The 26,970-nt window shown below is 46.7% G+C and overlaps 1 pseudogene; it reads right to left on the reverse strand.

Moving 5' to 3' along the window:
- Positions 1–26,970, reverse strand: part of LOC139248877 (zinc finger protein 420-like) — an 89,953-nt pseudogene that overhangs the window by 57,036 nt on the left and 5,947 nt on the right.

Genomic DNA, 26,970 nt, shown 5'->3' on the forward strand with positions numbered 1-26,970 from the left:
GGACCACTTCTGGGGGAGGTGGGACCTGTACAAACCGAATGGGTTGCACCTCAACAGAGCCGGGACCAATATCCTTGTGGGAGGGTGGGGGGGTTTGCTAGTGTTGTTGGGGAGGGTTTAAACTAGCTTGGCAGGAGGATGGGAACCTGACAATAGATTCAGCAGGGAGGGGAGCAAAGCTGGAATTAGAAAGCAAAAATAAAGAAAGTGAGTTTGAAGGAGAGAGGAAATAAGCAGGAAAAAAGGGTAAAAAAAAAAAAAACTTAAAGGCACTTTGTCTAAATGCACGTAGCATTTGTAACAAAATAGATAAGTTGACGGAACAAATTAAGACAAATGGGTATGATCTGATAGCCATTACAGAGACGTGGTTACAAGGACCAGGAATTAAATATTCAGGGGTACTTGACAATCCGGAAGGACAGACAGAAAGGAAAAGGAGGTGGGGTAGCTCTATTGATAAAGGATGGAATCACTGCAATAGTAAAAAAACGATATTGTCTCAAATGATAAGGATGTTGAAACAGTTTGGGTGGAAATAAGGAACAATAAGGGGAAAAGGTCACTGGTGGGCATAGTCTATAGGCCCCCGAACAGTAGCAACTCTGTTGGTCGCAGCGTAAACCAGGAAATAGTGGGGGATTGTAAAAAGGGAACAACAATAATCATAGGTGATTTTAATCTCCATATTGATTGGATAAATCAAATTGGTCAGGGCAGCCTTGAGGAGGAGTTCATGGAGTGCATAAGGGACAGGTTCCTTGAGCAGTATGTAACGGAACCAACCAGGGGGCAGGCTATCTTAGATCTGGTCCTGTGTAATGAGACAGGATTAATAAACAATCTCCTAGTAAAGGATCTCCTCGGAATGAGTGATCAGAGTATGACTGAATTTCAAATTCAGATGCCGGGTGAGAAAGTTGGATCTCTAACCAGCGTACTAAGCTTAAATAAAGGAGACTATGAAGGTATGAGGGCAGAGTTGGGTAACTTGGACTGGGAAAATAGATTAAAGTGCAGGACGGTTGATGAACAATGGTGTACATTTAAGGAGATATTTCACAACTCTCAAGAAAAATCTATTCCAGTGAGGAGGAAAAGGTGCAAGAGAAAATAGAGCCATCCGTGGCTAGCTAAAGAAATAAAGGACGTTATCCATTAAAAACAGGGCATACAAAGTGACCAAATCTAGTGGGACGACAGAAAACTGGGAAGCTTTTAAAAACCAGCAAAGAATACCTAAAAAATGAGTAAGAAAGGGAAGATAGACTGTGAAAGTAAACTAGCACAAAATATAAAAACAGATAACAAGAGTTTCTATAGGTATATAAAAAGGAAAAGAGTGGCTAAAGTAATTGTTGGTCCTTTAGAGGACGAGACCAGGGAATTAGTAACGGGGAACAGGGAGATGGCAGAAACTCTGAACAAATATTTTGTATCCGTCTTTACGGTAGAGGACACTAATATTCCAACAGTGGATAGTCAAGGGGATACAGGGGGGGGGGCGAGGAACTTAACACAATCACTAAGGAGGTGGTACTCAGTAAGATAATGGGATTAAAGGCAGATAAAACCCCTGGACCTGATGGCTTGTATCCTAGAGTCTTAAGAGAAGTAGCGGCAGGGATTGTGGATGCATTGGTTGTAATTTACCAAAATTCCCTGGATTCTGGGGAGGTCCCAGCAGATTGGAAAACTGCAAATGTAATGCCCCTATTTCAAAAAAGAGGCAGACAAAAAGCAGGAAACTATAGACCAGTTAGCCTAATATCTGTGATTGGGAAAATGTTGGATCCATTATTAAAGAAGCTAAAATTCAGTCATGCAGAGTCAGCATGGATTTATGAAGGGGAAGTCATGTTTGACAAATTTGCTGGAATTCTTTGGGGATGTAACGAACCGGGTGAATAAGGGGGAACCAGTGGATGTGGTGTATTTGGATTTCCAGAAGGCATTTGACAAGTTGCCACATAAAAGGTTACTGCACAAGATAAAAGTCCACGGGCACTGGGGTAATATATTAGCATGGATAGAGGATTGGCTAACTAACAGAGAACAGAGAATCAGGATAAATGGTTCATTCTCTGGATGGCAACCAGTAACTAGTGGGGTGCCACAGGGACCAGTGCTGGGACCCCAACTATTTACATTCTATATTAACGATTTGGAAGAAGGGACTGAATGTAACATAGCCAAGTTTGCCGACGATACAAAGATGGGAGGACAAGTAAAATCTGCAAAAGGACACAGAGAGGCTCAGTGAGCGGGCAAAAATTTGGCAGATGGAGTATAATGTTAGAAAGTGTGAGGTCATGCACTTTGGCAGAAAAAAAATCAAAGAGCAAGTTATTATTTAAATGGAGACAGATTGCAAAGTGCCACAGTACAGTGGGACCTGGGGATACTTGTGCATGAAATACAAAAGGATAGTATGCAGGTACAGCAAGTGATCAGGAAGGCCAATGGAATGGAGTTTAAAAGCAGGGAAGTCTTGCTACAGTTGTGCAACGTTTTGGTGAGGCCACACCTGGAATACTGCATGCAGTTTTGGTTTCCATATTTACGAAAGGATATACTTGCTTTGGAGGCAGTTCAGAGAAGGTTCACTAGGTTGATTCCGTGAATGAGGGAGAAAGCTTGAGTAGGTTGGGACTCTACTCATTGGAATTCAAAAGAATGAGAGGTGATCTTATCAAAATGTATAAGATATAAGCAGGCTTGTAAAGGTGGATGCAGAGAGGATGTTTCCACTGATGGGGGAGACTAGAACTGGAAGGCATGATCTTAGAATAAGAGGCCGTCAATTTAAAACAGAGATGAGGAGAAATTTCTACTATCAGAGGGTTGTAAATCTGTGGAATTCACTGCCTCAGAGAGCTGTAGAAGCTGGGACATTGAATAAATTTAAGACAGAAATAGAGAGTTTCTTAAATGATAAGGGGATAAGAAGTTATGGGAAGCGGGCAGGGAAGTGGAGCTGAGTCCATGATCAGATCAGCCATGATCTTATTGAATGGTGGAGCAGGCTCGAGCAGCTGTATGGCCTACTCCTGTTCCTATTTCTTCTGTTCTTATAAGGTGCTGTCTCTCTCTGGGTTCAGTTCCACACTCACTGGTTCCCCTCCCCTGAAGGTGCTGACTCTGGCTGGGTTCAGTACGAGACAGACATCATTCACTGAATTCCTGCATCAAAATGGCCGCGCACGCGCTGTTCTGCTCACTGAATCAAGATGGCCGACCGTTGAATCTGCCTTCCTGCACCAAGATGGCCGCCGATAGCTTGGGCCTGTGATCGGGAGAAAGCCCGTAAGCTGCAACTGCCGATATTCCGGTTATTGTTCCGGGCTTGCGGCGGGCACCGGTTGTTCATGAAGCCTCCCCGGCTCCCCGCTGGTCCATTATTCCGCTCTGTCCCGCTGAAAAGGACACTTCTGTGGAGCCCGTCTAAAATGTGTCTCCTCCGCCATTGCACGACCCGCGCCTGCGCACTGAGCTCCTGTAGTCTGGGTGAGGCACATTCTCGCCTGCGGGGCATGCTGGGTACATAAGACCATGAGAAATCGGAGCAGTAGTGGGCCACCCGGACCCCCCAAGCCTGCTCCCCATTCAGTAAGATCTTGGCGGGTCTGATCATAGACTCAGCTCCCCAGAACCCTTTACTCCCGAACCACACCTAGAGGACTGTGCACAGTTTTGGTCTCCTTATCTAAGGAAGGATATATTTGCCTTGCTAAGATACAGAGTAAAGCTTCCTCAACACAGTTCCACCAGACATTCCAAGGGCAAGTGCAACACAAGTTAAATACGAAGTATATCTCCCTCTAACCTGTCCCAAGCATTCCAGAGTAGATACTGCATTGGTTAGATAGAAACATAGAAACATAGAAAATAGGTGCAGGAGTAGGCCATTCGGCCCTTCTAGCCTGCACCGCCATTCAATGAGTTCATGGCTGAACATTCAACTTCAGTACCCCATTCCTGCTTTCTCGCCATACCCCTTGATCCCCCTAGTAGTAAGGACCTCATCTAACTCCTTTTTGAATATATTTAGTGAATTGGCCTCAACAACTTTCTGTGGTAGAAAATTCCACAGGTTCACCAGTCTCTGGGTGAAGAAGTTCCTCCGCATCTCGGTCCTAAATGGCTTACCCCTTATCCTTAGACTGTGACCTCTGGTTCTGGACTTCCCCAACATTGGGAACATTCTTCCTGCATCTAACCTGTCTAACCCCGTCAGAATTTTAAATGTTTCTATGAGGTCCCCTCTCATTCTTCTGAACTCCAGTGAATACAAGCCCAGTTGATCCAGTCTTTCTTGATAGGTCAGTCCCGCCATCCCGGGAATCAGTCTGGTGGACCTTCGCTGCACTCCCTCAATAGCAAGAATGTCCTTCCTCAGGTTAGGAGACCAAAACTGTACACAATACTCCAGGTGTGGCCTCACCAATGCCCTGTACAACTGTAGCAACACCTCCCTGCCCCTGTACTCAAATCCGCTTGCTATGAAGGCCAACATGCCATTTGCTTTACAGAGTAAAGCTCCCTCTACACAGTCCCAAACACTCCCAGGGTAGGTACAGCATGGGTTAGATACAAAGTTAATCTCCCTCTATGCTGTCCCATCAAACAGTCCCACAACAGGCACAGCACGGGTTAGTCAAAGAGTAAAGCTCCCCATGGACTGATCCATCAAACACTCCCATCGCAGGTACAGCACGGGATAGGTACAGAGTAAAACTCCCTCTACACTGCCCCATCAACCACTTCCAGGGTAGGTAAAGCACGGGTTAGATACAGAGTAAATATACCTCTATATTGTTCCATCAAACACATCCAGGATGTGAGTTAGGACACGGGCAGCTGAGTTTTGGATCAACTCTAGTTTATGTAGGGTGGAATATGGGAGGAGTGCGTTGCAATATACAAGTTCAGAAGTAACAAACGCATGGATGAGGGCTACGGCAGTGGATGAGCTGAGGCAAGAGCAGAGATGGGCGATGTTACAGAGGTGGAAAAAGGCAATCTTAGTTATGCTGCGGATATATGGTCAAAAACTGATTTCAAGGTGAAGTATGTCACCAAGGTTGCGAACAGTCTGGTTCAGCCTCAGACAGAAGTTGGGGAGAGGGATGGAGTCAGTCGCTAGGGAACTGAGTTTGTGGCAATGACAATTACAAATATCAGAATATTTCGCTGCCCTTTCATGTGCAAAATGTGTGGATGAGTTTTTTAAAATTAAATTGGTTCCAAAAACGGATTAACTGTTCCAGAAATTAACGGATTTCAAATCTTATGCAAACCAGTTCAATAAAGGAGTAGTTCAAAGGATTTCAGCTGAGTTTAAAGTGAGACACTGCCGTCTACTACAACCACAACTCATATACTCAAACAGAACAAGTTTGGGGTTTGATAGAAGGTGAACTAGGTGAGAAATGATATAAGTTAGATTAAGAAAAAGCACTAAAATGGAACAGTCGGTAACAGAACATCAATTCGTCTCCTCTGATCATGGAGGAACCAAATATTCGACACAGTGTTTGAAACAAAGATAATTTATTCAATATTTATGCACAATATTAATCTCCAGCACAGGTATAGGGGTTATTAAGATCATCAGAAACAAAGAAGAGTTGCCAGAATGAACATGGTTCAGTGCCCAATGCAATCACAGTAAATCCTGTTCGATTTACAAATGCAGCCTTTCTCCTCAGCCCGTTTAAAACTGGGATGAGGAGCAATTTCTTCACTCAGAGGTTTGTAAATCTGTGGAATTCTCTGCCCCAGTGAGCCGTGGAGATTGGGTCATTGAATATATTTAAGGCGTAGATGGACAGATTTTTGAACAATAATGGAGTAAAGGGTTATGGTGAACAGGCAGGGTGTTAAGTACTCCACAAGACTGAGTACTGTGAGCAAAAACTAATGTGACCTTAGTCTCTTTAATACAACTTCAGAGTGCCTAAGCAGCATGGCAGACAATCTTTTATACTCCCTTGCACCGAGTTGTGCAGGTGACCGTTGGGCTTCCAACAATTATGTCCTCTGATGGCAAGTCTTACACAGTTACAATGTTTACATACATAACATCACTCCCTCCCAAAGTCTTTGATACAAGTTATTTATAAGTTGAGACAATCCGGGGCCCTACGCTTCCTGGTTGATCGTCTGAGTTCAAACTCCGGTATGGGTGAGTTGGTCGGACTTTTGCTGCACTGCGGCACAGCTGGTCTGACAGGACTGTTGGGAATGGTGAGTTCATCCTCTTGATTGATAGTGAGGTCGATTGATGGTTGGGTGTGTGTTCGTGTGTCGATGATGGTGATGTCCTCCTCAGGTTGTTCCTGGTTGTCGGTTAACTGCAGTTTGGTCTGATCCAAATGCTTTCTGCACACTTGTCCATTCAATAGTTTGACTACAAACACACTATTCCCCTCCTTGGCCAAGACAGTGCCAGCGACCCATTTATGACCATGACTGTAATTAAGGACAAACACAGGGTCGTTAACATCAATGTCACATGATACAGCCACGCGATTGTGGTACATGTTTTGCCGGTGACGTCGGGTTTCCACATGATCATTTAGATTCAGGTGGACTAGGGAGAGCCTGGTTTTGAGTGCTCTCTTCATTAACAATTCTGCAGGGGGAGCCCCAGTGAGTGAGTGGGGTCGCATCGGGTAGCTGAGCAGAACCCGAGATAAGCGGGTCTGCAAGGAGCCTTCCGTCACACGTTTCAAGCTCTGCTTGATAGTTTAGACTGCCCGTTCTGCTTGACCGTTGGATGCGGGTTTAAACAGGGAAGACCTGACATGCTACATGCTTGATGCCATTGCGGGTCATAAACGTGATGAATTCTGAGCTGGTGAAACACGGTCCATTGGCACTGACAAGGACATCGGGCAAGCCAGGGGTGGCGAACACAGCCCGCAGGCTTTCAGTGGTGGCAGTGGATGTGCTGGATGACATGATTACACATTCCATCCTTTTAGAGTAAGCGTTCACTACAACTAAAAAACATCTTTCCGAGAAAGGGCCAGCAAAATCTATGTGGATCCTGGACCACAGTTTGGAGGGGCATGACCACAGACTCAATGGAGCCTCCCTTGGTGCATTGCTCAGTTGTGAGCACGTGTTGCACTGGTGTACGGATGACTCTAAGTCCGAGTCAATGCCGGGCCATCAAACATGCGACCTGGCTGTCGCCTTCAGCATGATTATGCTTGGGTGGATATTGTGTAGATCATGTATAAACGTTTCCCTGCCTATTTTTGGGCAAAACCACATGATTACCCCATAAGAGACAATCCAACTGCATGGAGATTTCAACTTTGCGTCAGTGTAATGGCTTAATTTCATCTTGTATTTCCCCGGAAATGGCTGACCAGCTCCCATTGAGGATACAACCTTTTACAAGTGATAGCACAGGATCCTGGCTGGTCCAGGTCCTGATGTGGCGAGCAGTGACGGGTGACCCCTCGCTCTCAATAGCATCCATGACCAGAAGCAAGTCTGTGGGCTGCGCCATTTCCATCCCGGTAGTGGGCAATGGTAGCCGACTGAGGGCATCAGCACAGTTCTCTGTGCCTGGTCTGTGGCGGATAACATAGTCATAGGCAGACAATGTTAGTGCCCATCTTTGGATGTGGGATGAAGCATTATTGTTTATACCTTTGTTTTCTGAAAACAGTGAAATGAGCAGTTTGTGGTCGGTTTCAAGCTCAAACTGAAGTCCAAATAGGTATTGGTGCATTTTCTTAATCCCATATACACATGCTAATGCCTCTTTCTCAACCATACTGTAGGCTCTTTCAGCCTTAGACAGACTTCTAGATGCATATGCAACCAGTTGAAGTTTTCCCGATACATTGGTTTGCTGTAACACACAGCTGACCCCGTACGAAGATGCATCACAAGCTAACACTAATCGTTTACACGGGTCATTCAGTACAAGTAACTTATTGGAACAAAGTCGGTTTCTGGCCTTCTCAAAGGTTGTCTCTTGTGATTTACCCCAAACCCAGTCGTCACCCCTCAGTAGCAACATGTACAACGGTTCCAGCAAAGTGCTTAACCCGGGTAGAAAGTTACCAAAATAGTGAGGAATCCCAGGAACGAACGCAGCTCCATCACATTCTGTGGTCTGGGTGCATTCTTGATGGCCTCTGTCTTTGAGTCCGTTGGCCTGATGCCGCCTGCCGCAATCTTTCTCCCCAAAAATTCGATCTCTGGCACCAGGAAAACACACTTGGAGCGTTTCAGCCCAAGTCCCACTCTGTCTAGTCGACTTAGAACCTCTTCCAGGTTGTGCAAGTGTTCGGTGGTGTCTCGACCGGTGATCAGGATGTCGTCTTGAACACAACGGTGCACAGAACCGATTTCAGCAGACTCTCCATGTTCCTCTGGAAGATGGCAGCAGCCGAGCGAATCCCAAAAGGGCATCTGTGGTATATAGACAGTCCTTTGTGCATGTTGATGAACATCAATCTTTTCGTAGATTCAGCCAGCTCCTGTGTCATGTAGGCGGAGGTTACAACTTGGTGAACGACTTCCCCCTCCCCCCCACCCCCCCCACCCCCCCACTAATGTTGCGAACAGGTCATCCACCTTGGGTAGCGGGTACTGGTCTTGTAAAGAGACTCGATTGTTACCTTGTAGTCTCAGCAGATTCTGACCATGCCATCGCTTTTAACACCGGAACAATCAGACAGGACTACTCGTTGAACTCAACTGGTGATATGATTCCCTCTCGTTGAAGTCTGTTCAGCTCAATCTCGACTTTCTCCCTCATCATGTACGGAACTGCTCGGGCCTTGTGATGAATGGGCCTTGCATCAGGGACTAGATGGATCTGCACCTTGGCACCTGTGAAGTTGCCGATGCCTGGTTCAAATAGTGACGGAAACTTGCTCAGTACTTGGGCGCACGAGGCATCATCCACTGAAGATCGTACTTTGATGTCATCCCAGTTCTATTGAATCTTTCCCAGCCAGCTTCTGCTGAATAGCATTGGGCCATCGCCTGGTACAATCCACAGTGATAAATCATGCACAGCTCCATGATCCGATACCTTAACCGCTGCACTGTCAATGACTGGTATGAGCTTTTTGGTGTAGGTGCACAGCTTTGTCTGAATCGGGCTCAGTTTGGGCCTTTGTGCCTTGTTGCCCCACAGTTTCTCAAAAGCCTTCTGGCTCATAATTGACTGACTCGCCCCCGTGTCCAACTCCATTGATACCGAAATACCGTTCAATTTGACTTTCAGCATGATAGGAGGGCTCTTGGTGGTGAAGGTGTGTACCCCATAACACTTCTTCCTCGGCTCGAGTTGCCTCTCTTGTTTGTTCTGCGAGATCCATGCCGGATCGATCATCCTCTGCCAACTCTGCCACGAGGTGAGTTGCAGCACTCTTGCACATTCGCTGGAGGTGCCCAATTGTTTCGCTGCCGTTGCACACGTAGTGGTTGAATTGACTTTGATGGACTCGATGATTACCTCCGCAGCGCCAACATGGTGTGAATGGATTTGCATTCATGCCCAATGGCGGACTCTGAGTCAGCCTAGGTCTTGCAGCTGCAGGCGTGTAGGCCCTGCCATATACAGTTCTGCCTGCTAGTGACATTATTTTATGCACAGTACTTGCCGGTGAGCTTCGATGCTGGGAAGATATCTGTCTGGTATTATCGCTTGTGGATATGAATGCCTGGGCTATCGTGATAGCCTTGCTCAGGTCTAGGGATTCGGCAGACAGAAGCTTGCGAAGAATGATCTCATGGCCGATGCCAAGCACGAAAAAGTCCCGCAGCATTTCCCCCAAAAATCCATCAAATTCACAAGTTCCCACCAGGTGTCTCAGGTCAGCGACGTAACTCGCCACATCCTGGCCCTCGGAGCGGTGGTGCGTGTGGAAGCGATACCTGGCCATTAAGACGCTCGCCTTCAGCTTGAGATGGTTACGAACCAGCGTACACAACTCTGTATATGTCTTCTCCGCTGGTTTTTCTGGTGCTAGCAGATTCTTGATGAGGCCGTATATTGTGGACCCACACACAATGAGGAGAATTACCCTACGCTTGATCGCTTTATCATCCCCATCCAGCTTGTTGGCTGCGAAGTACTAGTCGAGGCGCTCAACGATGGCTTCCCAACCTTTGCCCTCGACAAATCTCTCTAAAATACCAACAGCAGCCATGACCGCGTGAAAGTTTGTGATCTGTTCCTCGTCGCCAATTGTTAAGTATGGAAGAACTCCACAAGACTGAGAACTGTGAGCAAAAACTGATGTGACCTTAGTCTCTTTAATACAACACCAGAGCACCTAAGCAGCATGGCAGACAACCTTTTATATTCCCTTGCACGAGGTGTGCAGGTGACCCTGGGGCGTCCAACAGTTGCGCCCCCTGGTGGCAAGTCTTACACAGTTACAATGTTTACATACATAACAACCTGGATCCACATTTCCCAAAGTCTAATGTCCCTGTGTTTTTTCTATGAGAAATGTCGAGATGTGAAAGGAGGGAGGAAATGGGACTCGTTCAGAAAGAAGGTTCCTGACATGAACAATTCATGAGGCTGTTTTCTGACTCGTCTGCGTGAGGTTTATTAAAAAAAATGAAATTAAAATCGACGGGTCTCGTGACACTGCGTTGTCAATAGTAGTTTCAAACCCTAATCACTAATTCGTAAACCGAACATCGTATCGACTATCCCCAACCAATAACCAGCGGGCCCAACCATTAACCCCAATCCTAACCAATAATCACCGGCCCCAACCACTAACCAATAATCACCGGCCCCAACCACTAACCCCAATACTAACCACCAGCCCCAACCACTAACCCCAATCCTAACCAATAATCACCGGCCCCAATCACTAGCCCCAATCCTAACCAATAACCACCGGCCCCAACCAATAACCACCGGCCCCAACCCTAACCAATAACCACCAGCCCCAACGCTAACCAATAATCACCGGCCCCAACCATTAACCCCAATCCTAACCAATAATCACCAGCCCCAACCATTAACCCCAATCCTAACCAATAATCACCAGCCCCAACCATTAACCCCAATGCTAACCAATAATCACCAGCCCCATTCATTAACCCCAATCCTAACCAATAATCACCAGCCCCAACCATTAACCCCAATGCTAACCAATAATCACCAGCCCCAAACATTAACCCCAATCCTAACCAATAATCACCAGCCCCAACCATTAACCCCAACGCTAACCAATAATCACCAGCCCCAACCATTAACCCCAATCCTAACCAATAATCACCAGCCCCAACCATTAACCCCAATCCTAACTAATAATCACTGGCCCCAACCACTAACCCCGAAACCTATACCCAAATCCCAGCCTGTAACTAACGATTATTGACGGGGATCAATGGAGGACCTAATGTCATGATAAAGCAAGCATTTGAAACAATGATCTCGATTAAAGAAATAGTGCAATGTGTGATAGTGACAAGAGATTCAATCAACGAGACCAGCCAAATCAGCAATGACGATTACAAAGATCAGAATATTTCAAAGGCTGTCACATGCAATATGTGTGGAGGAGTTTAAAAAAATCAGATCCAAAAAGGGATAACTGGTACAGAAAATAACAGATTTAAAATCTTATGCGAGATATTTCTATAAAGGGGTGGGTCTGAGAACATCCAATAAGTGTAAAGTGAGACACCACAGTTCAGTCTATCACACCCACAAGCCATGTACACAAACGGAACAAGCTTGGGATTTGATGTGATAGAATGCGAACTAGATGAAAACTGAAATAATCTAGTGTAAGAAAAGGCCCAAAAATAGAATAGTCGGTAACAGAACATTAATAAGTCTCATCATAGAGAAATCAAATATTCGTCACTGTGTTTGAAAAAAGCTGATTTATTTAATATTTATCCAGAATATTAAACTCAAGCCCAGTTATAGGGTTATTAATATCAGCAGAAATAAAGCACGATTGCCATAGTCAACATGATTCAGTCCTGGATGTGATTACTTCTTCGGCGGTCCCTTGTATCGAGGATGACTTGCTTCCTCACCAAAAAGGGATGAGTTCACAGGTGTTTCAATGAAGGACCTAATATTCCAGGTCCTGAACTACATGTTGAAGGGTGGAAGATGCCTGTGCATGGATTTCTTTTAATGTGTGACGGCCATTGTACACCGGCCACCACACGGGCTTGACCGAGCTAGGTCTTGTTCCAGTGGCAACTGGAGACAAGCTCTGCTGCACTGACCTCGTGCACACACATATCACAGTGTGGGCTGGGCCCGTGCTGCCCCTGGGCCCTGAACTCACACCTCTCCAGGGCCCCGATCACGTCCCTCTACAATCTCTCGCCCTCCTTCGCCCCGACCTCGCCGCTCCTCTGCTGCTTGCCACCTCTCCTGCTGTACTTGCCCATGCTCCAATCAGTGACCTTGATTTTGGTGACTTCCAATCCAGTCGCCCTTCTCCAAGTCGTCGCCCTCTTGCACCAGCTCGTACTGCTCCCTGAAGTGGCCTCCACGCTGCTCCCAGGCCGCCGCACCTCCGCTCCTTTTATGGCCCCGACCTGCCGCTGGTGGTTTCTCGCAGGTCGGGGCCTCCACGCTGCCGTGATTAACAGCAGCAATAACAGCAAAATCCATCCACTGCAGGTTGTTGTGAATTCGCTGGTATCTGAGCAGAGTGCATGACTGAGCGAATCCCTTCCCACACGGAGCAGGTGAACGGCCTCGCCCCAGAGGACATGATGCGTCAGCAGATCTTTTGTGCTTTTAAAGCTCTTCGCAGTCAGAACATTTAAATGATCTTTTAACAGTGTGAACAAGTCAGTGTGTCAGAAGAAACCCACACTCAATGCAGGTGAGCAGCCTCTCTCCCCAGTGTGAATGCGCTTGTGTCAGGAGCTTGGATAACTGAGTGAATCCCTTCCCACCTACACAGAGCTAGTAAACGGTCTCTCCCCAATGTCATCATCATAGGCAGTGCCTCGGAATCGAGGAAGACTTGCTTCCACTCTTAGCATGGGTTCTTAGGTGGCTGTACAGTCCAATACGGGAACCACAGTCTCTGTCACAGGTGGGACAGACAGTGGTTGAAGGAAAGGGTGGGCGGGGAGCCTGGTTTGCTGCACGTTCTTTCTGCTGCCTGCGCTTGATTTCTGCATGCTCTCGGCGAAGAGACTCGAGGTGCTCAGCGCCCTCCTGGATGCACTTCCTCCACTTCGGGCGGTCTTTGGCCAGGGACTCCCAGGTGTCAGTGGGGATATCACACTTTATCAGGGAGGCTTTGAGGGTGTCCTTGTAACATTTCCTCTGCCCACCTTTGGCTCATTTGTCGTGGATGAGTTCCGAGTAGAGCGGTTGCTTTGGGAGTCTCGTGTCTGGCATGAGAACTATGTGGCCCGCCCAATGGAGCTGATCAAGTGTGGTCAGTGATTCAATGCTGGGGATGTTGACCTTGATGAGGACGCTAATATTGGTGCATCTGTCCTTCCAGTGGATTTGTGGGATCTTGCGGAGACATCATTGCTGGTATTTCTCCCGCGACTTGAGGTGTCTACTGTACATGGTCCATGTCTCTGAGCCATACAGGAGGGCGGGTATTACTACGGCCCTGTAGACCATGAGCTTGGTGACAGTTTTGAGGGCCTGGTCTTCAAACACTTTTTTCCTCATGCAGCCGAAGACTGCACTGGTGATGGTGTTGGATCTCGTCATCAATGCCTGCTCTTGTTGATTGGAAGTGCCCGAGATAAGGGAAGTGGTCCACGTTGTCCAGGGCCATGCCTGGGGGGGGGGGGGGTGGGGGGGCGGGCAGTGCTGTGTGGTGAGAACAGGCTTGTGGAGGACCTTTGTCTTACTGATGTTTAGCGCAAGGCCCATGCTTTCATATGCCTTGGTAAGTACGTTGACTATGTCCTGGAATTCAGCCTCTGTGTGTGCACAGACGCTGGCATCGTCCGTGTACTGTAGCTCGATGACAGAGGTTGGAGTGCTCTTGTTCGTAGCCTGGAGGTGGTGAAGGTTGAACATTTTCCCACTGGTTCTGTAGTTTAGTTCCACTCCAGCGGGGAGCTTGTCAACTGTGAGGTGGAGCATGGCAGCGAGGAAGATTGAGAAGAGGGTTGGGGCGATGACGCAGCCCTGCTTGACCCCAGTCCGGCTGTGGATTGGGTCTGTGATGGATCCACGCAAGGATCACGACCTGCATGTTGTCGTGGAGCAGGCGAAGGATGGTGACATACTTTTGGGGGGCATCCGAAACTGAGGAGGATGCTCCATAGACCCTCGCGGTTGACAGTGCTAAAGGCCTTTGTACGGTCGAAGAATGCCATGTATAAGGGCTGGCGCTGTTTCCTGCATTTTTCCTGCAGCTGTCGTTCTGCAAAAATCATCTCCGCTGTGCCCTGGAGGGGACAAAATCCATACTGTAACTCCAGGAGGAACTCCTCGGCCATGGGGAGAAGGCGATTGAGGAGGACTCTAGCAACGACTTTCCCAGTGGCTGATAGCAGGGAGATTCCCGAGTCGGACTTGTCCCCTTTTTTAAAGATGGTCACAAGCACTGCATCTCTAAGATCTCCCAACATGCTCTCCTCCCTCCAGATCAGATGAGGTTGTGTATTCACGCCAGCAGTGCCTCTCTGCCATACTTCAGTGCCTCAGCAGAGATTCCATCCACTTCCGTAGCCTTGTTGTTTTTTAGCTGTCTTATGGCTTTTTCTACTTCGTGTTGGGGTCTCACTGAGGTGGTGGCGGGTAGCATGCTGCAGAATGGAGTCGAGAACACTCGAGTCAAAGGCAGAGTCTCGGTTGAGGAGATCTTTGAAGTGCTCCTTCCAGCGGGCCCTGACTGCCTCGGTGTCCTTGATGAGTGTTTCCCCGTTCTTGGCCAGAAGCGCGATGGGGCCTTGGGTGTTTGGACCGTAGGTGGCCTTGACTGCGATGAAGAATCCTCGTATATCATGGCTGTCGGCCAGCTGCTGTATCTCCTGTGCCTTCTCTATGCACCACCTGTTCTTTAGGTACCGGGTTTTTTGTTGGACCTTAGCCTTTAGCCGTCTGTAATGTTGCTCCCGAGTTGGGTTGCTGTTTAAGGCTCAGAAATGCCCTGCGCTTGCAATTGATGAGCTCTTGAATCTCCTGATCATTCTCATCAAACCAGTCCTGGTATTTCCTGGTTGAGTGACCGAGCATCTCGTTGCAGGCACTGGTTATGGAGGCCTGGAGGACAGACCAAGCATAGAAACATAGAAAATAGGTGCAGGAGTAGGCCATTCGGCCCTTTGAGCCTGCACCGCCATTCAATGAGTTCATGGCTGAACATGCAACTTCAGTACCCCATTCCTGCTTTCTCGCCATACCCCTTGATCCCCCGAGTAGTAAGGACTACATCTAACTCCTTTTTGAATATATTTAGTAAATTGGCCTCAATAACTTTCTGTGGCAGAGAATTCCACAGGTTCACCACTCTCTGGGTGAAGAAGTTTCTCCTCATCTCGGTCCTAAATGGCATGCCCCTTAACCTTAGACTGTGACCCCTGGTTCTGGACTTCCCCAACATTGGGAACATTCTTCCTGCATCTAACCTGTCTAAACCCGTCAGAATTTTAAACGTTTCTATGAGATCCCCTCTCATTCTTCTGAACTCCAGTGAATACAAGCCCAGTTGATCCAGTCTTTCTTGAGATGTCAGTCCCGCCATCCTGGGAATCAGTCTGGTGAACCTTCGCTGCACTCTCTCAACAGCAAGAATGTCCTTCCTCAAGTTAGGAGACCGAAACTGTACACAATACTCCAGGTGTGGCCTCACCAAGGCCCTGTACAACTGTAGTTACACCTCCCTGCCCCTGTACTCAAATCCCCTCACTATGAAGGCCAACATGCCATTTGCTTTCTTAACCGCCTGCTGTACCTGCATGCCAACCTTCAATGACTGATGTACCATGATACCCAGGTCTCAGTGCACCTCCCCTTTTCCTAATCTGTCACCATTCAGATAATAGCACTGTGGGAATTCTGCGTCTCGGGGTCCTCAAGGCACGCCAGGTTAGCTGTGAGGTGCTGACTGTAAAGGGCTCTCTTAGTTGGGTCCTTAAGTGCCCTGGCAGTGACTTTTTTTGTGACACTGCTTCTGTTGCGACCATCGCTTTGGGGCTACGTTGATGTCAATGATGGATCGGATTAGGCGGTGGTCCGTTCAGCAGTCGTCAACTCCTGTCATGGCCCGGGTGATGTGCACATCCTTGCGATCGCGGGCTTGGACGATGATATAGTCAAGCAGGTGCCAGTATTTGGAGCGAGGATGTTGCCACGATGCCTTGTATTTGTCCCTCTGTCGGAACAAGGTGTTGTTGATGAGGAGTTCGTGTTCTAGACATTGTCAGGAGTAGGGTACCGCTGGAGTGGTCTTTCCCTGACCCTTCTCGGTCAATCATGCCTCTCCAGAGGGCTGTGTCCTTGCCGACCCTGGCGTTGAAGTTGCCAAGGAGGATCAGTTTGTCGCCCACAGGGATGCAGGTCAGGGATGTTTTGAGGTTGGAATAAAAACCCTCTTTGGTCTCATGGGTAGGAAGAGGGATGAGGTCCTGCAGGCAGAGTTTAGGGAGCTAGGAGAGAAATTAAAAAGCAGGACCTCAAAAAGGTAGTAATCTCTGGATTACTCCCGGTGCCACGAGCTAGTGAGTACAAATGGCTGGAGAGATGGTGCAGGCGGGAGGGCTTTAGCTTCCTGAGGCATTGGGACTGCTTCCGGGGGAGGCGGGACCTGTACAAGCCGGACGGGTTGCACCTCAACATAGCAAGGACCAATATCCTTGCTAGTGCTGTTGGGGAGGGTTTATCTAGCTTGGCAGGGGGATGGGAACCTGAAAAAGATTCAATAGGGAGGAGTAAAGCTGGAATTAGAAAGCAAAAATAAAGAAAGTGAAATTGAAGGAGAGGATACAAGCAGGAAAAAAAGGTAAAAAAAAACCTTAAAGGCACTGTGTCCAAATGCACGTAGCATTTGTAACAAAATAGATAAGTTGACGGCACAAATTGAGACAAATGGTTATGATCTGATAGCCATTAGAGAGATGTGGTTGCAAGGTGACCAGGACTGGGAATTAAATAATTCAGGGGTACTTGACAATCCGGAAGGACAGACAGAAAGGAAAAGGAGGTGGGGTAGCTCTATGGATAAAGGATGGAATCACTGCAATAGTAAGAAACGATATTGGCTCAAATGATAAGGGTGTTGAGACAGTTTGGGTGGAGATAAGGAATAATAAGGGGAAAAAGTCACTGGTGGGCATAGTCTATAGGCCCCCGAACAGTAACAACTCTGTTGGTCGCAGCATAAACCAGGAAATAGTGGGGGCTTGTAAAAAGAGAACAGTAATAATCATAGGTGATATTAACCTCCATATTGATTGGACAAATCAAATTGGTCAGGGCAGCCTTGAGGAGGAGTTCATGGAGTGCATAAGGGACAGGTTCCTTGAGCAGTATGTAACAGAACCAACCAGGAGGCAGGCTATCTTAGATCTGATCCTGTGTAATGAGACAGGATTAATAAACAATCTCTAGTAAAGGATCCCCTCGGAATGAGTGATCATAACATGATTGAATTTCAAATTCAGATGGAGGGTGAGAAAGTTGGATCTCTAACCAGCATACTAAGCTTAAATAAAGGAGACTATGAAGATATGAGGGCAGAGTTGGGTAAAATGGACTGAGAAAATAGATTAATGTGTAGGACGGTTGATGAACTGTGGTGTACATTTAAGGAGATATTTCACAACTCTCAAGAAAAATACATTCCAGTGAGGAGGAAAGGGTGCAAGAGAAAAGATAGTCATCCGTGGCTAGCTAAAGAAATAAAGGACGGTATCCAACTAAAAACAAGGGCATACAAAGTGACCAAAACTAGTGGAAGGACAGAAGACTCGGAAGCTTTTAAAAGTCAGCAAAGAACGACTAAAAAAAATGAAGAAGAAAGGGAAGATAGACTATGAGAGTAAATTAGCACTAAATATAAAAACAGATAGCAAGAGTATCTATAGGTATATAAAAAGGAAAAGAGTGGCTAAAGTAAATGTTGGTCCCTTAGAGGACAAGACCGGGGAATTAATAATGGGAAACATGGAGATGGCAGAAACTCTGAACAAATATTTTGTATCAGTCTTTACGTTAGAGGACACCAACAATATTCCAACAGTGGATAGTCAAGGGGCTATGGGGGGGCGGGGGGGGGGGGAGAACTTAACACAATCACAATCACGAAGGAGGTGGTACTCAGTAAGATAATGGGACTGAAGGCAGATATATCCCCTTGACCTGATGGCGTGCATCCTAGGGTCTTAAGAGAAGTAGCGGCAGGGATTGTAGATGTATTGGTTGTAATTTACCAAAATTCCCTGGATTGTGGAGAGGTCCCAGCAGATTGGAAAACTGCAAATGTAACGTCCCTATTTAAAAAAGGAGGCAGACAAAAAACAGGAAACTATAGACCAGTTAGCCTAACATCTGTGGTTGGGAAAATGTTGCCCTTGTCCATTATTAAAGAAGCAGTAGCAGGACATTTGGATAAGCAAAATTCGATCAGGCAGAGTCAGCATGGATTTATGAAGGGGAAGTCATGTTTGATAAATTTGCTGGAGTTCTTTGAGGATGTAACGAACAGGGTGGATAAAGTGGAACCAGTGGATATGGTGTATTTGGACTTCCAGCAGGCATTTGACAACGTGCTACATAAAAGGTTACTGCACAAGATAAAAGTTCACGGAGTTGGGGGTAATATATTAGCATGGATAGAGGATTGGCTAACTAATAGAGAACAGAGAGTCGGAATAAATGGTTCATTCTCTGGTTGGCAACCAGTAACTAGTGGGCTGCCGCAGGAATCAGTGCTGGGTCCCCAACTATTTACAATCTCTATTAACGACTTGGAAGAAGGGACTGAGTGTAACGTAGCCAAGTTTGCTGACAATACAAAGATGGGTGGAAAAGCAATGTGTGAGCAGGACACAAAAAATCTGCAGAAGGACATAGACAGGCTCAGTGAGAGGGCAAAAATTTGGCAGTTGGAGTATAATGTTGGAAAGTGTGAGGTCATGCACTTTGGCAGAAAAAAATCAAAGAGCAAGTTATTATTTAAATGGAGAAAGGTTGCAAAGTGCCACAGTACAGCGGGACCTGGGGGTACTTGTGCATGAAACACAACAGGATAGTATGCAGATACAGCAAGTGATCAGGAAGGTGAATGGTATCTTGGCCTTTATTGCAAAGGGGTTGGAGTATAAAGCAGGGAAGTCTTGCTGCAGCTATACAAGGTTTTGGTGAGGCCACACCTGGAATACTGTGTGCAGTTTTGGTTTCCATATTTACGAAAGGATATAGTTGCTTTGGAGGCAGTTCAGAGAAGGTTCACTCGGTTGATTCCGGGGATGAGAGGGTTGACTTATGAGGAAAGGTTGAGTAGGTTGGGCCTCTACTCACTGGAGTTCAGAAGAATGAGAGGCGATCTTATCGAAATGTATAAGATTATGAGGGGGCTCAACAAGGTGGATGCAGAGAGGATGTTTCCACTGATGGGGGAGACGAGAACTAGAGGGCATGATCTTAGAATAAGGGGCCGCCCATTTAAAACAGAGATGAGGAGAAATTTCTTCTCTCACAGGGTTCTAAATCTGTGGAATTCTCTGCCTCAGAAAGCTGTAGAAGCTGGGACATTGAATAAATTTAAGATAGAAATAGACAGTTTCTTAAACGAAAAGGGATAAGGGGTTATGGGGAGCCGGCGGGGAAATGGAGCCGAGTCCATGATCTTATTGAATGGCGGAGCAGGATCGAGGGGCCGTATGGCCTACTCCTGTTCCTTATGCTCTTATGTACACTGTCGAATGAAACGTTCCCAGGGCAGGTGCAGCACGGATTAGATACAGAGTAAACCTCCGCCTACACTGTCCAATCAGAGACTCCCAGGGCAGGTATGGAACATAAGAAATAGGAGCAGGTGTAGACCATTTGGCCCTTCGAGCCTGCTCCGCCATTCAATAAAATCATGGCTGATTGGATCCAGGTCTCAACTCCACTTCACTGCCCACTCCCCATAATCTTTGACCCACTTATCGTTCAAAAATCTGTCTATCCCCACCTTAAATACATTCAATGACCCAGCTCCCACAGCTCTCTGAGGTAGAGAATTCCAAAGATTCACGTCCCTCAGATAAGAAATTTCTCCTCATTTCAGTTTTAAATGAGCGACCCCTTATTCTGAAACTATGCCCCCTTGTTCTAGATTCCCCCACGAGGGGAAACATCCTCTCTGTATCTACCCTGTCAAGCCCCCTCAGAATCTTATACGTTTCAATAAGATCACCTCTAAGTCTTCTAAACTCCAATGAGTACAGGCCCAATCTGCTCAACCATTCTCATTATGAAAACCCCTTCATCTCAGTTATCAACCTCGGGAGCTTTCTCTGAACTGCCTCCAGTGCAAGTATATCCTTCCTTAAATAAGGAGACCAAAACTGTATGCAGTACTCCAGGTGTGGTCTTACCAACGCCCTGTACAGTTGCAACAGGACTTCCCTATTTTTATACTCCATCCCCCTTGCAATAAAGGCCAACATTCCATTTGCCTTCCAGATTAATTGCAGTACCTGCATGCTAACTTTTTGTGTTTAATGTACAAGGACCCCCAGATCCCACTGTACCACCACATTTCGTAATCTCACAATTTAAATAATAATTTGCTTTATTATTTCTCCAACCAAAGTGGATAACCTCACATTTTCCCGCATTAGACTCCATCTGCCAAAGTTTTGCCCACTCACTTAGCCTCTCTATATCCCTTTGTAGATTCTTTGCGTCCTCCTCACAACTTGCTCGGTTAGCACAGGCTCGGTACACAGTAATTCTCCAATTACATTATCCCATCAAACACTCCCAGGGCAGGTACAGTACAGGTCAGATACAGAGTAAAGCTTCTTCTGCACTGTCCCATCAGACACTCCCAGAACAGGTACAGCAAAATTGGATACAGAGTAAAGCTCCTTCTACAGTGTCCCATCTAAAATTCCCAGGGCAGGTATAGCACGGGTCAGATACAGAGTATAGTTCCTTCTACACTGCCCATCAAACACTCCCAGAACAGGTACAGCATGGGTCAGAAACAGAGTAAACCTCCCTCTACACTGTCCCATCAAAAGCTCCAAGGGCAGGTATAGAACACAAGAAATAGAAGCAGGAGTAGGCCATTTGGCCTCCCGAGGTTGCTCCGCCATTCAACAAGATCATGGTTGATTGGATCCAGGCCTCAACTCCACTTCCCCGCCCGTTCTCCATAATCCTTGACTCCCTTATCTTTCAAAAATCTGTCTATCCCCACTTTAAATACATTCAATGACCCAGCCCCCACAGCTCTGAGATAGAAAATTCCAAACATTTACGTCCCTCCTGGAGAAATTCCTCCTCATTTCCGTTTTAAATGAGCGACCCCTTATCCTGAAACTATGCCACCTAGTTCTCGATTCCCCCACGAAGGGAAACATGCTCTCTGCATTTATCCTGTCAAGCCCCCTCAAAATTGTATACGTTTCAATGAGATCACCTATAAGTCTTCTAAACTCCAAGGAGTATAGGCCCAACCTGCTCAACCTTTCATCTTGGTAATCAACCTCGTGTACCTTCTCTGAACTGCCTCCAGTGCAAGTATATCCTTCCTTAAATAAGCAGACCAAAACTGTACGTAGTACTCTAGGTGTGGTCTTACCAATGCTATATACAGTTGCAGCAGGACTTCCCTACTTTTATACTCCATCCCCCTTGCAATAAAGGCCAGCATTCCATTTGCCTTCCTAATTAATTGCAGTAACTGCATGCTAAATTTTTGTGTTTCATGTACAAGGACCCCCAGATCCATCTGTACACGACATTTTGTATTCTCTCCCCATTTAAATAATAATTTGCTTTTTTATTTCTCCGACCAAAGTGGATAAGTTCACATTTTCCCACACTATACTCCATCTGCCAAAGTTTTGCCCACTCACTTAGCCTATCTATATCCCTTTGTAGATTATTGGCGTCCTCTTCACAACTTGCGAGGTTAGCACAGGTTTGGCACACAATAAATCTCCGTCTACATTATCCCATCAAACACTCCCAGGGCAGGTACAGTATGGGTTAGATTCAGAGAAAAGCTCCCACCACACTGTCCCATCAAATACTCCCAAGGCAGTTACAGTATGGGTTAGATAGAGAGAAAAGCTTCCTCTAAACCGTCCCGTCAAACTCTGCCAGATCAGGTACACCATGGGTGAGATACAGCGCAAAGCTTCCTTTACATTATCCCGTCAAAAACTCCCAGGGCAGGTACAGCACAGGGTTAGATACAGAGTAAAACTCTCTCTATACTATCCCATCAAACAGTCCCGGGACATGTACAACATAGGTTAGATACAGAGTAAAGCTCCCTCTACACTGTCCCATCAAACACTCCCAGGGCAGGTACGGTACTGGTTAGATACAGAGTAAAGCTCCCTCTACACTGACCCAACAAACACTCCCAGGGCAGGTACGGCACGGGTTCGATACAGAGTAAAGCTCCGTATGCACTGTCCCATCAAACACTCTCCCAGGGGCAGGTAAAGCACAGGTTAGATACAGAGTAAAGCTGCCTCTACACTGTCTCATCAAACACTCCCAGGGCAGGTACAGCATGGGTTAGATACAGAGTAAAGCTTCTTCTGGAGTATTGTGTACAGTTTTGGTCTCCTAACCTGAGGAAGGACATTCTTGCTATTGAGGGAGTGCAGCGAAGGTTCACCAGACTGATTCCCGGGATGGCGGGACTGACCTATCAAGAAAGACTGGATCAACTGGGCTTGTATTCACTGGAGTTCAGAAGAATGAGAGGGGACCTCATAGAAACGTTTAAAATTCTGACGGGGTTAGACAGGTTAGATGCAGGAAGAATGTTCCCAATGTTGGGGAAGTCCAGAACCAGGGGACACAGTCTAAGGATAAGGGGTAAGCCATTTAGGACCGAGATGAGGAGGAACTTCTTCACCCAGAGAATGGTGAACCTGTGGAATTCTCTACCACAGAAGTTGTTGAGGCCAATTCACTAAATATATTCAAAAAGGAGTTAGATGAAGTCCTTACTACTAGGGGGATCAAGGGGTATGGCGAGAAAGCAGGAATGGGGTACTGAAGTTGCATGTTCAGCCATGAACTCATTGAATGGCGGTGCAGGCTAGAAGGGCCGAATGGCCTACTCCTGCACCTATTTTCGATGTTTCTATGTTTCTACACTGTCCCATCAAACACTCCCAGGCCAGGTACAGCATGGGTTAGATATAGGGTAACTCTCCTTTACTACAACAGTGACTACAATCCAAAAGTACTTTATTGGCTGTAAAGCACTTTGAGGGGTCCTTTGGTCGTGAAAGGCGCCAAATAAATCCAAGTCTTTCTCCCTCTTCACTGTCCCATCAGACACTGCCAGCCCATAATGAGCAGGGCTCAGGGAGGTTGGTTGCTAGGCACTGCAGTGTTATCATAAAGCAGGGCCATTCAGCCCAGTGGGCCCTCTCCATGTCCTTTTAAAGGTGGAGAGCTGGGACATCCTGTCTCAACACACATACCCCTGTTCATACTGATAATCCCCGGGGAAGGCCCAAGGCCTAGAGTGTGGAACACAACCAAGGGGGAAAGAGGAGGAGTGCTGGTGCAGTGTGGGAGATGAGGGAGGAGTCTGCTCATTCCCAGGGGCAAATCAGACAAAGTGCTTTGAGTGGTGGGTCCAGCAGTGAAACTGAAAACAAACCAAAGGGAATAAATAAAGATCCAATCCAAGGGAACAAGCAACGGTCATTGGGCAGACATCACAACCGGCCCAGAATTATTCAGTGGGCGAGCATCGATTGTTTATTGTGGGAAGTTCCACACTTCAACCATCCATTGAGTGAAGAAGTGTTTCCTAACATCTCTGATTTTAAGGTTATGTCCCCTCGTCCTCGACACCCCAAGCAGCAGAATAAATTTCTCTCTATCTACCCTCGCAATTGCTTTCAAATTCATACTAAATTCCCACAGACTAGGTGGTGTATGGGTTAGATACAGAGTAAAGTTCCCTCTACCCTGCCGCAGGGCACACTTCGGTGTCCGTCCCGACCGCACTGCTGGCAGCTTATCAATTAAAATTCAGCAGCAGTACGATCTGCCACTGCACTGAAAACTTTCCACCCGCAGCTCCTGATCAGTTTCAGGTTAAAGCTCCTTCTAAACTGTCCCATCATGCACTCCCAGGGCAGGGACAGCACGAATTAGGTACACAGTAAATCTGTGTCAGAGGAAACTGTACCCCAGAGAGAGTCAGTGCCATAGAAACTGTACCGCAGTGAGTATCAGTGCCAGAGGAAACTGTACCGCAGTGAGAGTCAGTGCCAGAGGAAACTGCGCCCCAGTGACAGTCAGTGCCAGAGGAAACTGTATCCCAGTGAGAGTCAGTGCTACAGGAAACTGTATCCCAGTGAGAGTCAGTGCCAGAGGAAACTGTATCCCAGTGAGAGTCAGTGCTACAGGAAACTGTATCCCAGTGAGAGTCAGTGCCAGAGGAAACTGTATTCCAGTGAGAGTCAGTGCCAGAGGAAACTGTATCCCAATGAGAATCAGTGCCAGAGGAAACATGCAGCAGAGCCTGGTCGCCAGTCATCTTGGATCCCCTTGCCATTGGACCAAGACCTTGCTCTGTCAAGTCCGTGTGGTAGCGAATGTGCAAGGGCCACTTCACATTAAAATAATTCACACTATCAGCAATACATAACAATCCTCTTCCTCTGCAGTTATCAATCTATTGCAATTCCCTATGCCTGTAGTTTCGTTATATTACGATTCAAAATATCTTCAGTTATCAGCAACAAATGGCATCTATATCACGCCTTAAACGTAGTAAAATGTCCCAAGGCACTTCACAGGACTGTTAGCAAACAAACTTTGACACCCAGTCACAGAAGGAAATATTAGCACAGGTGACTGAAAGCTTGTTCAAAAGGGTAGGTATTAAGGAGCATTTTAAAGGTGGAGAGGTTTAGGGAAGAATTCCAGAGCTTATGGCCTCAGCAGCTGAAGGTACAGCCATCAATATTGCTGAAAATTGGGGCTGCTCAAGAGGCCAGAATTGGAGGAATGTAAAGATCTGAGGGTTGTCGCGTTGGAGGAGGTTACAGCAATAGGGAGGGGCAAGGTCCTGGATGGATTTCAAAACAAGGATGAGAATTTTGTAAGCGAGGCACTGATGGACCAGGAACCAATGTAGTTTAGCGAGCACAGGGGTGATGGGTGAACGGAAATTGGTACAAGTTGGGATGAGAGGGCTGAGGACAGATTGAGTAGAATAGGCCTATATTCTCCGGAGTTTAGAAGAACGGAAGGTGATATCATTGAAACATATAAAATTCTGAGAGGAATTGACAAGGGCTGGATAGTCTAGAGTTAGGGGTCCTAGTATTAGGATAAGAGATCTGTCATTTAAAACTATGTGGAGGAGCTATTTCTTCACTCAGAGAGTTGTGAATCTTCAAAATTCTCTATCGAATAGAGATCTTACTGAATGGCGGAGTAGATGGGAGGGGCCGTATGGCCAACTCCTGCTGCTACTTCTTGTGTTCTTGAGTAAGGATACGGGCAGGAGTGTTGAAGAAACATAGAAATTTACAGCGCAGAAGGAGGCCATTTCAGACCATTGTGTCCGCGCCGGCCGACAAAGAGCCGCACGGCCCTCGGTCAGCAGCCCTGAAGGTTACATATAAACCTATAAACAATGAACAGTGGCGGAAAGGTAAATAGCACCCAGTCCAACTCAAACAACTGCATCACCCCTTGCACCGAAACATTCTACACTCCACCCCAACCAGAACCATGTGATGTCCTGAGAGAGGCAAAAAACAGGTAAAAACCCAGGCCAATTTAGGGAAAGAAAATGTGGGAACATTTTTCTCCTACCCATCCAGGCGATCGAAACTAGTCCAGATCACCCTGGCCGTATTCGATTCCCTGCAGCACTTACCATTATATCTGCGCCGGCCAACAAGAGGGGATCTCGTCTAATCCCAATTACCAGCTCGAGGTCCGTACTGTGCAGGTTACGGCACTTTAAGTGCCCATCTAACCATCTCTTAAAAGTAGTGAGGGTTTCTGTATCCACTACTCTTCCAGGCAGTGAGTTCCAGATCCCCAAAACCCTCTGCGTAAAGAAGCCCCCCCTCAAATCCCCTCTAAACCTTCCACCAACCACCTTAAAACTATGCCCCCTAAGTTTAAGCTTATGTTTACGGAGAGTGCGAGGTGTGAGGCCGATCAGAGGCATGGATGAGGGTTTGAGCAGATGAGCTGAGGAAGGGCAGAGACCGGCGATGTTATGGAGGTGGAAGTAAGCATACTTGGTGATTGAGGGAATATGGGTTCGGAAGCACATCTCGGGGTCAAGTACGACGCCAATCAATAAATTGCAACTCTCCATATCTGTGTTTCAGTATATTAGAATACTACAAAACTCTCGTGATTAATGCTTCAATATTAGTAATCAATATAAAGTAGTTATCAATATATTTTCTTATAATTCTAAATGTCCATGAATGAATAATTGATTCTGTGGGTGATTGGCCGTGCTGGTCTTTCAGATGGGTCTGTGCACCGTGATCAGTGAATTGACGATGTGCTTCCGGTTCAATCTTTCCATTGGCTTTCTCACCAGATGGGAAATATTTGAACATTGAGATCTGATGGTGTCGGTGAGAGTTCAGCCGCACCTAATGTACAGAGACCGGTCCATCTACTGGGCTGTGCCTCAAACTGGAGTCACCTCTTAGATCAAAGCCCTTTACTCGAAAACACACACAAGATTCACTGTGACTGTGTTTAGAGACAGAAACTGATCTCGCTTCACATCCCATTGCACGGCCTCATGCTGGATAATTGTA

Source organism: Pristiophorus japonicus, unplaced genomic scaffold (assembly GCF_044704955.1).
Source record: "Pristiophorus japonicus isolate sPriJap1 unplaced genomic scaffold, sPriJap1.hap1 HAP1_SCAFFOLD_298, whole genome shotgun sequence".
NCBI classification, from domain to species: Eukaryota; Metazoa; Chordata; class Chondrichthyes; family Pristiophoridae; genus Pristiophorus; species Pristiophorus japonicus.